This window comes from Thermobia domestica, chromosome 2 (genome assembly GCF_964235325.1).
Source record: "Thermobia domestica chromosome 2, izTheDome1.hap1.1, whole genome shotgun sequence".
NCBI classification, from domain to species: Eukaryota; Metazoa; Arthropoda; class Insecta; order Zygentoma; family Lepismatidae; genus Thermobia; species Thermobia domestica.
Window position 1 is genome coordinate 376,602,937 of NC_137455.1, and position 15,101 is coordinate 376,618,037.

Sequence of the window (15,101 nt, forward strand, 5' to 3'; positions counted from 1 at the left end):
GTATTATCTCTTTATTAACTTATAGTTCTTGTATTATAAATTATGTAACACTAGAACAGTGCTTGAGATCTAACACTTGGATGAATTAATGCTTCCCATGAAATTTGGGGAAGTTTCTCATTAGGAATGCGCACGAGACAAGATTTGTGGCTATCTCGTCTCGAAAATGTGCTGTAAAAGTGATGTCTCCACTCGAAAATGTATATTTCTCTATTAGAAGAGCCGTGTTTCTACTCGAATTTTGTCAAGCAAATCCTGTCTCGACTCTTCTCGTGCGCATCCCTATTTCTCATCTCACCCCGATTATCGTCTGGAAAAATAGTCGAGAACTGTCATGTTTTTGTCTCGCCTCGATTTTTGTCTCCAAAAGGTGTTTATTGTCTCGTCTCGAAATTAAAAAAGTTTTTTCTCGTTTCGTTTTCGATACGAGATGAGAAATTGCGAGAAGAGTCGTGGGCGAAACTAGTCTCAGCATTACGAGTCACTGGGTAAACCCTACGACTAAATTTTACACTATTACATATAAGGATCAGGATTAGGAATTAGATTTCTGGGCTTTCTAGGAATTAGATTAGATCTATGGCCATGTTAGTCCGTCACTCTAGTGATGAGCGCAAGAGTCTTGGTCTTGCAGTTTTTGCAAGAGTCTTGCATGCAAGACCAAGACCAAGACCAAGGCCAAGACCAGGAATCCCGATGCAAGACCAAGACCAAGACCAAGGGGTGCAAGACCAAGACCAAGACCAAGACCATACCTGCAAGACCAAGACCAAGACCAAGACTCTTGCGCAAGAGTCTTGCACAAGTACCAACACTACTTGAATTTTTTATAGAATGTAAAAAGGAAGGGGAAAAATCATTACATCTTTCACGTGAACTTCTTGGCTCCAGTAAAAATACCGCCGGAGTGAATGTATTCCCAGTAGTGTATGCAATCCATGTGAGTCGATCTGCTCCTGTAACATATAGCTACAGTATGTCGTTTTTTGAATCGGTTGTTCACGAGACGTCCGACAGCATAATTCTATGAATTGTTACAAGCTATAATAACTTGAGTGTCTGATTTACTTTGGTCATCATTTGATCATTCACGACGGCCCATGATTGGATTTTGGGAAATCATATGAAGAATAGTTGTGTCCATAAGAAGTGGATAAGCAAAAATAAACTAGAGCATGTTATAGACACGGTAGCTCAGTGGCAGAGCGTTCACCTCTGGTACATGGGGCCCTGGTTCGGTCGCAGCTTGCGCTATGTGAGCTTTTTTGGTGAACACACACCCTGTGCGTGGGTTTTTCCGTTTCCTCGTACTTTCTTCATTCCACCATTTCTCATCATCACTGTTTCCCTTAGCTTCAGTGTTATAATCGTGGGACGTTAAAGTAGATATTTAATTTCATTTCAAAAACATATGAATGGTGTTCTTCTTCCAAAACTAACGGGAAATGTAGCATTGAACATCGGCAATTCCGTACACCATAGGTGCCGACTACATGGGTATGGCCTTGGCTCTGAGGTTCAAGCATCCGTTGGAAATTTTTAATGTGTACTTATAAAATTAATATTGAAATAACATTTTCATGACATTGACAAAAACTTAGCGCATGTGACCGCAAGTTTGATTTCATAGGTGGATGCTTATACGTTGAATAATTATTTATCAATATAACTTATAACCCCCTTAGGTATACGGCATATCTAGGATTCAACGATATAACATTATACAACAATAAATAATCTATATTCACAACTGAGAGTGATTTCGTACTTATTTCAAATAACTTGAAGTTTGATGCCGTTGTTATGTATTTCTAATGTAGGTCAAAAGTATTTATATAAATTGAGTATATATAAAAGAAAAGACAGACAGTTGAGTCGTTTTCAGTTTTCACTCAAATTATTCTAAAATATTGGGGCCGCGGTGGCTCAGTGGTAGAGCGTTCAGCTCTAGTGATTGGTGTCCCACGTTCGATCCCAGCCCCCGCCAAGTAAACTTTGTGGTGGACTACACCATGTGCGTGGGTTTCCTCGTGGTTCTCCCGTTTCCTCCCACTTTCTTCTTTCCACCATTTTCATTCATTTTTCATCATCACTGTCTCCTTTTGCCTAGCCGGCATAATCGTAGGACGTAAAACTCACAAATTTAATTTCATTTCATATTCTAAAATATTAAGAGGTTTAATTATTATTATTTTAATTTGTTCTCTCTTTTTTGGACAATATTGCAAAACATATCATCATCGTCATAATAATAGCTTCTCTGCTATTATTGGCAGGTCACTTGCTGCAGCTGAGAAACTTCGATGACTGTGGTCCTCAGCTAGTCTCTTCGTCTTAACGTAGCAATTTTCTGTCTTAATATCTTTCTTCAACTACGATCTCCTTCGCCCCCTCCCTCTAGCACGTCCCTCATAATACAGTTCCTCCTCAACCAATGTCCTCCTCTTCATTACATCTAAAATTCTTCTTTTCTCCCCTACTGCTACTATTTCTAAAACCTTCGCATTCGTTTTCCGTTCAACCCAGCTGATTGTCTCCTTTTTTCTCCATGCCCACATTTCGAAAGTCTAACTGTTTCATCGTTTTTGCGTATGTTCTTATTTCTGCCCCATACAGTACATATTAGAATCAGTAAAACAAAATTTCAATATTTAATTGGGAGATTGTTCAATACAAAGATGAGCTAATCGTGGTAGGGAAGAAAAAAATCTGACGCCTTTAGAGTGTAAAAATAATTTTGCAATTTATGGTATTTCAGTAATCTGTGCCGTCTTGGTTTTCTTTCATGCGTCTCACTGTCAGGGATAGCCTCCAAAGTTTGGGAACCAGTTGAGTATTGGATCTGTTAAAACATATAAAAATATTACGAAATGTTGTGATTTATCTTATAAGTAGTGAAGCGTGGAAAAAAAAGTAAAGGTCATCGCCTATGTTGTACAGTATCATCACACTTACACGAAGGTAAAATAGGTCCTATATTACATTTAGAAACATACATTGTATTTCCCTCACTATTGACGCAATGTAGGATTTATTATCCCTTATATCCAGAGTAAAATTTACTTATGAAAATCATAGATTTCTTAAAAGCAAAACTTGCAAGACTCTTGCAAGCAAGACCAAGACTGGGTGTGCAAGAACAAGACCAAGACCAAGACTAGGTGTGCAAGACCAAGACCAAGACCAAGACCGAGGGTTCCACTGCAAGACCAAGACCAAGACCGCATGTGCAAGACCAAGACCAAGACCAAGACCACCCGGATCTTGGTCTTGGTCTTGCATTTGCTCATCACTACGTCACTCATATAAGGGATGACGTCCCTTGGTGATCACACTGCCCGGGAATTGGTGAGGAACAAAGGAATGGGGAACGAAACAAGCGGGCTTGGACTCTTATGTTAGATACCATCCCTGTATTTGCCTGGTGTGAATGAGGAAAACCCAGGAAAAAATCACTCAGGATGTCTGGCCTCAAAAGACTATTACGACTTTTCAACCGAGTGTACCCACTAGGAATTGAACCTGGGACCGCTCACACACTAATACATGTAGTTCTGCTAGTGGAGCCCAGGTCAAGTGGCTATCGGACCCCTGCCTTAAAACGGTAATGTACAGGGTGGCCCAAAAGTAGGTATACAGTCTCGTACTGATCAATTAATTGCTTTTTTTATATCATTTCTTATTGTTATCCATCAGGTAGACTTAGTTTCTTTATTATTTGTTCTTACTGTCTTTTTTAATTATAACTTAAGCTCGGAACAGACGAAGTAAATAAACCTATAAGCTAGAAAAAATTAAATGAAATCTTTAAGTTTAACGTCCCACGGTTATGCCGGTTAGGCTAAAGGAGACGATGATAATGAAAAATGAGTGAAATGGTGGAATGAAGAAAGTGGGAGGAAACGGGAGAACCCCGAGAAAACCCACGAGCACGGTGTTTGTCCACCACAAAGTCCACACGGCGCGAGCTTGGATCAAACCAGGGACCCCAAGCACCGGAGGTGAACGCTTTACCACTGAGCCACCTCGCCCCCACCTATAAACTAGAATGTATCAATGGAGGGGTGCATACCAACTTTTGGGCCACCCTATATAAAAATATCGCGTGCATAAATCGTTGAATTGTGTTTCCAGTCATGCTCGCACTGCCGAGAGGTGCAAGGCATTTGACTGGCCATCGCATGACCTGTCTGTCGTGGGTTCGAAGGATGGCTGTTATGTATTGTTTCTTCACAATTCATTTCTTTATCACTTCTCGGCGTCTCTTTTAGCTTTAAAAGGCACAAACCGTGCGGCGTATAACTCAAAAATAGAAATAACAATACAACATATTCCCAAACTTTTAAAAGGTATCGTCCTCGTGTGTGTTTGTGACCACGTAAGTGCAAAAATATCCTTTTACGAATAATAGCATACAGTGTAAACACCATTATAGTGTTTTTGTACTATAATGGCAAACTAGTGGTGACCCTAGGAAATTGTTGTTACGAGACACCACTGCCTTCAAATGATCAATGAGAAATGGTGTTTTTCGAAGTCCCTTGTCGCTTCCTTTCTTTTGAAATTCTGTCACAAACAACGCAATTACGGAGTAATACATTGGTTAACCATACATTGTTAAAACGTGGTCTTCCCCCGTGATGTTTAAAAATGTACTTTTCAGTTCTCTTTGTAACTTTGGAAACGTGACTAAACTTTTTAGTTGCCGGTTTCATACACAGAAAGAGTATTTTCAATCCTGATCATATTTCGCTTACTCTTTGAAGAGTTAAGAGTCTTCATCCAGTGAAATTAAAATACCGCTAATTTTACATTAATTATGTGATATCTTCAAATAGATAAAAGATAATCGAAATGTGGAACAAGAGCGCCCTAGACAATATCATTTTACATGAGAAACCGTTATCACCTGCTTTCTGCTTTATCTGCTTTCGATGCCGAGCCATTTTGATATCGGAATTTATTTTCGCGTTTCTAAACAGCTGAAAACATAAAGCCACTAGGTGACTTGTGATAACGGTACCTCACGCAAAATAATATTATCTAGGGCGCTCTTGTTCCATCTATTTGAAGATATCACATAATTACTGTAAAATTAGCGGTATTTTAATTTCGCCGGGATGAAGACTCTTAAGTGTTGTTGGAGTCCGACTTTACCGGAAAAAAAATGGCGCCAAACATTTGAGAAAATGAGTTTCAGGTATGCCTACGCACAAAAGCAGCCATATTTTAAGACAATTTTGCACACTGTAGAAGGGTAGGTAGGTTGGATCATAATCTAGGATTAAAAGATTTAGATGGTGCCTTTGGATGGTCTTGAATAGACCAGAGAATAGAACTTGAAAGAGGAAAAATTACTGGACACTTAACGTCCGGTTTTAAGGTCGTACCGAACACCGGACAAGAAGATGAAAAACCGAACTGTCCAGTAAAATACCGGACGGTTGGCAACCGTAAGCTCCCATGATTAGAAACGAGATAAAGCATACTGCTTGGACTTCGTCTTTTCGTCACGGCACGGTGGCTCAGTGATAGTGCTCTTACTTCTGGTGTGTGGGATCCTTGGTTCGACCCCCGGCTAAGTAAGTTTGTGATGGACAACGCTGTGTCCGTGAACTTCAGTTTCCTCACACATTTTCATTCCACCGATTCCTTCATCATCATTCAGTTGTGTTAATCATCCGTCTCCCTGAGCATAACAGACATAATTGTAGGACGTTAAAGTGAAACAATTCATTTCATTTCTACATTGTCTGTCTAACAATTTTAAATTTCCTTTAAGGGGGCAAACTACTAAATATTTTTCAAAAGCTAACAATTTTTCCTTTGCCAGTTTTTCGTAATTGAAAAGAGATTATGAAATGGAACTTACCTCAGTTATATATAATGTTATTCTACACCCGAAAATACAAATCGGAAGAATTTTCAGTGTTGCCATCCATAGAAATTACAGTGTGACCAGAATTTGAATTACCCAAAAATTTAGGTTAAGGCAACGACTAGAAAAATGAACTCAACAGTAATTGATGACTTATCATGCTGTCTGTGTTCCTTGTTAACTACTTTTTAAATAATATTTGTTTTTAGTTTGTAATAAAGAGTACAAAATTAATATATTGTAATAAATAGTAGAATTAAAATACAAATATTATTTAAAAAGTAGTTAACCAGGAACACAGACAGCATGATAAGTCATCAATTGTCATTGAGTTCATTTTTCTAGTCTCTGCCATAACCTAGATTTTTGGGTAATTCAAATTCTAGTCACACTGTAATTTCTATGGGTGACAACACTGAAAATTCTTCCGATTTGTATTTTCGGGTGTAGAATAACATTATCTATAACTGAGGTGAATTACATTTCATTATATCTTTTCATTTACGAAAAGCTGGCAAAAGAAAATTTATTAGCTTTTGAAAAATATTTAGTAGTCTGCCCTCTTAAGTATTTTTTGTGGTTACTGTGAAAAAAAAGTAGGCTATTTAAATACACAAATTTTTAAGTTGAAATAACTTAATAAAGTAATAAAACAGAAAAGATTCAAAGTTTATGGAAATCAGTTTGTTATACCACTAGTCTTGCTGCATACTTTATGTAAACAAAGAATCCAACGTAGTTTTTATTTTTCATTCTCAATATATTTGTCTTTGTTCAATGGATTATTGGAACTTTTGTTCTATCAGTACATTTACTTTTTTTTTTTTGTTCTTAACATTATTGCCAATAAAAAAAAATGTTAATGCGTTCCACAATAATAGTCACAGAAACATACATTAGTTGAAATAGCTTTTAGTACACCAATCAATCTATGTTAGTTTGACCTTAAAAAATAAACGCTTTAGTTATATACTTTCTCTTAGAATGAAACAAAAAAAAAAACCTGAAATTTCTTGTCAAAATGTCAAAACAACTTTTTCATGTCACTACAAACCGAACAGGATTACACGGAAATTTAAGAAAGTTGTTAACATTTGATAAGTTGTTGGTAATTTTTATTCAATAGTAAAAGCTACTTGTTTTTGGCCTTGTTATTTTTACCAACTGAGCGTAGTAGGATAGTGATAAGCATCCTAGCTTTGCAACCGAGACGTCATAGATTCCAATTCTGTTCAAGAATATCCTAACTGAAGATTTTTCCATAAATTTTCTTCAGTTCTACCAGGCGAATGTTTGAGAGGATGCCTTTAAATATAGACCCTAGTGGACTTCGGTCCACTTCTTTAATCATCCCGAGTGGACTTCGGTTCACTTCTTTAATCATCCCGATACTTAATTATTAATGATCTTAGTCTCAAATGGTCTTAACTCTTTTAGGATTTCCACTTTTTGAGGTAAATTTTAGATTTTCACTCAAACAGCTACTGGTTCGTTACTATTAATCGTAGCATCATGGTACATACCTCTTTTCTTTTTTTTTTTTCTTAGGATAGAGCATACTTTCCAATGGTGCTACTTGCTTATCCGTATCATACACCTGAACTGGAAAATTCGAGAAAAACCCTGATTTTTTTAAAAGCTTCCCGAAACACTTTGCCCCTCTGGCCCGGACCTGAGTTCACGTAGGGATCTGAATTTTGTTTTTAACGAAAAACATTGTTATGTACATAATACGTGTGCAAAATTTCAATCTTGTATCTTGAAAACAAAGGGCGGAAAAAATTGTTGAAAATCTGAATTTAGGCCTATATATATATATATATATATATATATATATATATATATATATATATATATATATATATATATATATATATATATGTGTGTGTGTGTGTGTGTGTGTGTGTGATGAACCATGACTCTAGGTCAAATAGTAATGACGCAGTAAATTTCTATTACCTATAGATATATATGTATATATAATAGAAATTTACTGCGTCATTACCATTTGGCCTAGAGTCATGGATCAAACACCATTTTCTTCAGTATAACGAGCCCTTTCCAATGGTAGCACTCGCATGTCCGTATCATACACCTGAACCGGAAAATTGGGAAAAACCGGAAATTTTTCTGAAAAATCACCCTCTCAGAACACTCTCGCCCCTCGGGCCCGGCCCCGGTTTCACGTAGGAATCTCAAAAACATTTGAGAAAATGCCCAAAAATGCACACAATTCATATGCAAAGTTTCAATCTGATACCTTGAAAACTAGAGGCGTGATTTTTTTTTTTTTTTTTTTTTAAATTTGCCTAAAGAAAAAAAGTCAGGCCCCTCCACTTCCACTTGTCGCCGTCAAGTTGACTATCCGGTTCTAAAACGTATCTGGGATGTTCTTTGGTCCATCCTTCATTTGATCAATAAAAAAAGACCGCCTTAAATACCTGTTATTGGACCTAAATTAGCGGTCAAAAACATTACTACGCTATGGTAACGAACGTTACCATGAATCCTAAGAGAGTTAAAGACACCTGAATGTTTGAGTAAAGGTAAATGAAATTGTACAATATTGTAAACTTCTAAGGAAGAAAATTGTCTAAAGATGATGTAGACTCATGTCCAAAATTATTGTCGCATTTCTCTAAATATGTTGTTGTAGGAATATAATTTGATAACGAATTCGCCCGGTATTTCTTATAATGTTAGTATGTGTATAATCGGCAAACACATGTATGTGACAAATTTCATGTCAAAAGAACAGTAAATAAGAACAAGAAAACGAAAATAAAACTTTCTTTTCCATTTAGCAACATTTTGTTTTTCTGATTATAATTTTCGTATTTATAATTCTTTTCCTTTGAAATTGATCACAAATATACATTTGCCGATTATACACATAGTATCAGTATTAAAAGTACCCTGCAAAATCATTATCAAATTATATTCTTACAAGAAGACAGTTATAGATATGCGACAATCATTTTGGACATGAGTGTACATATACACAAGGGCATAAGCACATGGAATTCGAGCACAAACGATTCAAATTCAATTACCAAAATTATGAGATTTTTTTTTTTTGTTTTTTAAATATAAAGTTTGAACGCTCCGTTTAGACCCCAGTACTATGGAAAAGCTAACACCGTTTTAAGTTATTTACATCTTGACATGAATCTTCTAAGCTCTGAAAGGAGCTTTAGAGAGAGATCTTCAAGATGAAATATTTTCAAAAATGATGGAAAGTGGACTTGAATCCTTTATGCGCTGATCACCCCATAAACCAATGGATAGGTCTTATTTGAGCTCAATGGCGTATTTAGGAGGGGCTCCCTCCCGAAATCTTACTTACTATAGTAAAGTAGCCTATATGAAACATCTTGCAGAATTTTCACACTTTCAGGCAAAGCCCCCCCCCCACGAAAGTTAGCAAAGCCCCCCGAAACAAAATCGTAAATACGCCACTGTTTGAGCTGAACCAAATGATATCCTTGAACAAGGGCGCCCATCAGGGGATCAAGGTGGGGCGCTTGCCCTTTAAGAGGAAATCGTACTTGGGAATATCGAAAGCCCAATAGAATTTTTACATTGGTTATAGCAAAATTTGAAACTATATTTGGAACCTCGCTTATATTTGCCTCCCCCCTTAAAAAACACAACATGGGCGCCCTTGTCCATTACTGTAAAAAGTCCTATGCACTTTTGCAGAAAATGGAGAAAAAGATATTTATTATCAAACCCAAAAAATTACTCTACGAGTACCATGTCACTTATTGAGATGCATCCGATATTGAAATATGTTCCCATTTCGCTCTTCATTATGGTAACAGCAAAGAACACAGTACAAATATGCTTAAGGTTGGTTTAAAGGAGCAAGTTTTGCCGACAGATGTCACTACAGTCTTCGCATCTCTCTCATGTATTTTTTACCTTTCACGAAAATTCAAGATTTCTCTTACAAATTTCAACCGTGAGACTTCAAGTTTTTTAGAGAATTAACTTCATAACGTATTGAAGGCAACAATCAGTACCGATTCTTTATTTAGAATTTTCTTCATTGTTGAAATGGCTTGATTGTTGAAATGGATAACCTTTAACAATAGAACTGTTTCAACAATGAAGAAAATTTTAAATAAAAAAAATCGGCACGGATTGTTGCCTTCGATAGGTTGTGAAGATCCTTCTCTAAAAGTTTGAAATTTCTATGTTGAAATTTGCAAAAGGAATTGTAAATTTTCGTGAAAAGTCAAAAAATACATGAGGGATAGGTGAAGACTGTAGTGACATCTATCGGCAAAACTTGTCCGTTTACATCAACTTTAATTTAATTTAATGTTACTACCGGTAGAGTACTGACGACCGTGTAAAATTTGGTTGAAATCAATCGAGAAGTTTAGGGGCAGACGAAAAATCAAAACACAATGCACGTTGAAATTGCGCTTATGGACGTTTGCTTCACTTCAAAAATTCGTTTAATAACATGACAGTTGGAGAATTTGGACAATTTTCAGTTCTGCACCATTAAAACTATTAGGGTCAATAGTACATTTAATAAAAGATAATGAATAATGCTAAGATAACTATACTGCACACAGGCATAGTAAGTACTTGTATCTTATAGATTTAATAATAATAATAATAATAATAATAATAATAATAATAATAATAATAATAATAATAATAATAATAATAATAATAATTAATAATAATAATAATAAATTATATGAGACACTATAATTGAGGATCTGAAAGAAAATATATTTGTACAAATAATACTATAGATCAATAATTTAATAAGGATAAGCTTATAAAAATTCTAAAAGCTTATTTTCGATACTACTAGATGCACAGGGTGGTCTAAAAGAAGGTAGATATACAGACCTGCATCGATCATGCATGATGTTTTAATTGAGTAAATTAATGAATTTATTTGTTTCGATTTTTTTCGTGCTTAAGGCACTATATATAAGTGAAAAGGAATTAAGAAAGAACAAATAATGAAGAAACAAAGTTAACCTGTATGGATAAAAGTAAGTAAATCATATAAAATGCTATAAGCCGATCAGTACAGGACTGTATACCTACTTTTAAGGCACCCTGTATAATATTATTCAAACAGTGTTACCCAGAGAGGAGACGAGACAAGAAGTAAGTCTTCTCTTCTCGTCTCGGAAGTTTTATTTTGCCTTGTCTCTCGGAAAGTTTTCCTCGTCTCGTCTTAAAATTATGAACTAAATTCATACCCTGAATTGTTTTTCTTAATTTCATCTAGAAGCTATTAGAATCCTTCCGTGTAACGAGAGGTCCACGAAAGGTGTGGTATAGCAACATTTAAACGATATTAATTATTGGAGTATATATGTTGTGTAATGAGTTGCGTATCTTTAAACGTTGATAAATACTAGTTATTGTATTTGTAAAACCACTTTATCAATTTATAGTTTTTAACTCACGTAACTAACACTAACTTAGGTTTAAAACTATTTGAGAACTAAGAATTCGGTCAACCATCCATTGTTCCTCACAAGACTCAAGAAAATTCTCGTCTCAAAAGTAAAAAGTCCATTATCACGTTTCTCGCCTTGATTTTAAAATTATACACCTCGTCTCACCTTCAATTATTTTTAAAAAAATAAATAAATGTGTATTTTCTTCTATTATTGCAATTTAAAATTAAGGAAGTTTTAATAAAACTGTTGGAATTACATGTACATGGTTTAAGGGTTGTTTTTTTTTTTTTTTTTTTTTGTCTAATTATAAGTGTGATTTCAAAGGAGATTCTAAATTAGAGGTGTTCCTCGACCATTCTCACTTAAATAGTGGCACCCACTTGAAAAAAGTTTGAGAAAGTTGGTCTGTGAATTAAAATATAACATTCGGACCACGATGGCTCAGTGGTAGAGCGTTCACTTCTGGTGCATGGGGTCCCTCGTTCGATCCCACATCGTGCCGAGTGAACTTTGTGATGGACAAACACAGTATGTGTAGGTTTTTCTCGGGGTTCTCCAGTTTCCTAGTACTTTCTTCATTCCACCATTTCATTCATTTCTCATCATCACCGTCTCCTTTACCCTGCCAGCATAATCGTGGCACGTAAAACTTAGTTTCATTAAAATCTAACATTGCTTTAAAGAATTTAGTTAATATCTTCTAAAAGTGGCTTTAACTTAATGTAAACTGTATAATATTTTATTTATTTATTTATTTATTTATTTAACAATCACCAGATAAAGCTCAGAGACCATTTTACACTGGATATCCAACAATAACAACAACAACAACAATGGAAAGGATTTGGGAAGGTATCGGTCAGGGCCTGTTTAGTAGGTACCATCCCGGCATTTGCCTGGTAGGACCGAGGGAAACCCTGGAAAACCTCAATCAGGATGGTCGGCAGCGGGATTCGAACCCACGACCTCCCAAATGCGAAGCCAACGCTCTACCACTTGAGCTACTTCGCTCGGTAACGGTAATATTAACTCGTTGACTTCTGCGAACTCAAGTTCCTGAACTTTTTGGGTAAGACTCTCGGAAAAGTACCTCCCACTTACTTCCTGTACTTTCTAACCATGAAATTTCAGGTCTGGTTCAATGTCAGCCAGTCTGGTAGACTTTGTTGTAGACAAACACCGTGTACGTGGGTTTTCTAGGGGATTCTCCATTCTCCCCTCTCTCCTCTCCACCAATTCATTTATTTTCATTATATCCTTCTCCCTTAGCCTTGGTGCATAATCATGGGACTCTAAACTAGAATAAGAACCTTCAAAAAGGTTTGAAGTTGAGATAAACAGCAGGAAAATTTACGACACTAAATCATTAATCGAAACATTATAATATTTAAAAATAGTATACTTTATCATGGACTTTACACTAAATTCTATACAAGGTTAGCAAAATATGATATGTCACTTTTTACCCATTTTCTGACTGTTTGCCCCTATAGATAATTGGTCACCCTGAAATAGGGGCGCACCCCAGGGGCGTCATTTGGGGGGGCAGGGAGGGGCAATTGCCCGTCCCTGAGTGTGAGATTTCTATAGATTTTATCAATTAAATAGTAGTAAATCAGTGAAATACGCGAAATTTTACTTATATCAAGGGGTCTTGCCCCCCCCAAACAAAATCTGAAATGACGCTCCTGGCGCACCCGTATGCGTGTTATCGGCTTCGGACCCCCAAATTTCTTCTTAACATAAATTTGAACACTTTCTCAATAAAACTATATTTATTTAACAGGGAAATGATTGATATAGCGTGAAAATTTGATCTTACACTTCATATGTATGTACTCTTTGTCTTATATAAAAAAAACGATATAGTTCTATCATTTTTCTGTGAAAATATAGGTGGAAGTATTTTACAATTACTTAGCGGCTTTTTGAGTGCAGAATAATACCCGTTCAATACTACATAGACCAGGGATGCAAATAGCAACAAAATTTTACTCACCCAATAGAAAAGTTGCTAGCCCACATCCCACAATAGAAATCATTTACTTACCTTCGGTATGATATTAAATACTCGCCCGCACCACAGGGGCGGATCCAGGGTGGGCGATCGGGGCGATCGTTCCCCCAGAAGAGGAAACTTTCTTATTTTAGATATATAAATGAAATCCATCCCGGAGTCTGGAGCCCTTAAAAGTAACATTATGACAACCCATCCCCCCCCCGGAAGTCGGTCCTGGATTCGCCCCTGCCGCACTGATGAACCACTCGCCCCGGGCGAGTGATTATTTGCATCCCTGACATAGACGTAGTGGCTTCTAATAGTGGACCCCCTTCCTCAAAGTTTGGACCTCTCCCAACAAAAAAGTATGGATGGGCCCCTGCCCTGAGATGTTTTTTGCTGGAAAATGCTGATAATAGCTTCAGTTTCACCAATGAACTGAAAGTATTTTAAATGTAACTTGTTAGCTTGTAATTTGTTTGTCTGTACAAATGTATATATATATCATGTTTCATCATATTTGTATAGTTAAATGCTGACCTAAAACCTGTAACAAACAAGCTCTGGCGCGACGTTGCCAAGTAGTAAAGGGATGTGGCTATGGCTAAGCAGACAAACTACAGCGTGATCAGATGACAGGGGATAGACGTGGATTTGTACAAAATAAACGTGGCAATACCGTTGGCCTCTCATTTGCTAGCAGCATTTAAAGGGAACTTGGAGCGCCGTCTTCAAATGCTAAGATGTTTGTCACGCAGTTTAATATAAAATTTACAGCTAATAATTGACAGTAATAAGAGAGTAGTAAGGTAGTACCAGATTATTGTTAATGTTACAGTGCATTTTTGGGTCAAAAGATCCAATATATTTCAAGCAAAAATTTTCTTGTACACCTTGTATCTGGAAAACTACATATTGGGTAGCCAAATCCAAACTATCAATTAACTCAGTATGATGTGCTTATTCCGTAGAAAATACGAAAACTCGATTTAGGAACCGTTCAAAAATTTTGTGGCCCCTGATCTAAAAACTAATTATTGGCCAAGATCGCAATCTTTTGATCCATTTCTTTTTGTATCATTTGTAAAATTCTTTTTCTCTTTGAAAAAGAATGAAAAAAATATACGTGTCTTAAACCAGTTTGATTCCTTCTTATAATTTGTATTTTTATAAGCGATAAATATGTTCTCAGTAAACCCGACACTGTATCATTTGTATAACGTAATCGCTTGCTTACTTAGTACTATTGTAAATTTTCGTGTCAAATAGCACACTTTGCACTTGGACTGTATGGAAATCGCTATTTGATAGTCTTTTTTTTTTAAATTTTTTGTCAACCGGTTCTCAAACAAGTATTTTATAAGTAGCATTTTATAAGCGATATATGATGGATAATGTATTGCATATCTGTAACAGATGAAAAATGAACCTTATCCTTAAGAATAAGTATAGAGTATAAGTGCATTTTAATAATGTATCATGCATGCATGTTGTGTTATATATATATATATATATATATATATATATATATATATATATATATATATATATATATATAATTCTGTTTCTGTCTTTATATCAAACCTTTTTATAATGAAGAAACGTAGGGGACAATAACGATGTATATTGACTCGGTTTAAATTGAAAATCTTTTGTATTATCTATGTACCTATAATGGATGGGTGGATGGATTCTCTAAGAGATGATAAATGGTAATAATCAGAATGTATAACAAAGGAGATAAAACTGACCCTTGAGGTACTCCAAAATGTAAAGTATG

General features: G+C 35.9%; 1 protein-coding gene across 2 annotated transcripts in view; it reads right to left on the minus strand.

Annotated features, from left to right (window-relative positions):
• The window catches only part of LOC145678856 (homeobox protein Hox-C4-like), a 70,010-nt gene that overhangs the window by 41,442 nt on the left and 13,467 nt on the right, over positions 1 to 15,101 (minus strand). The window lies entirely within an intron of this gene.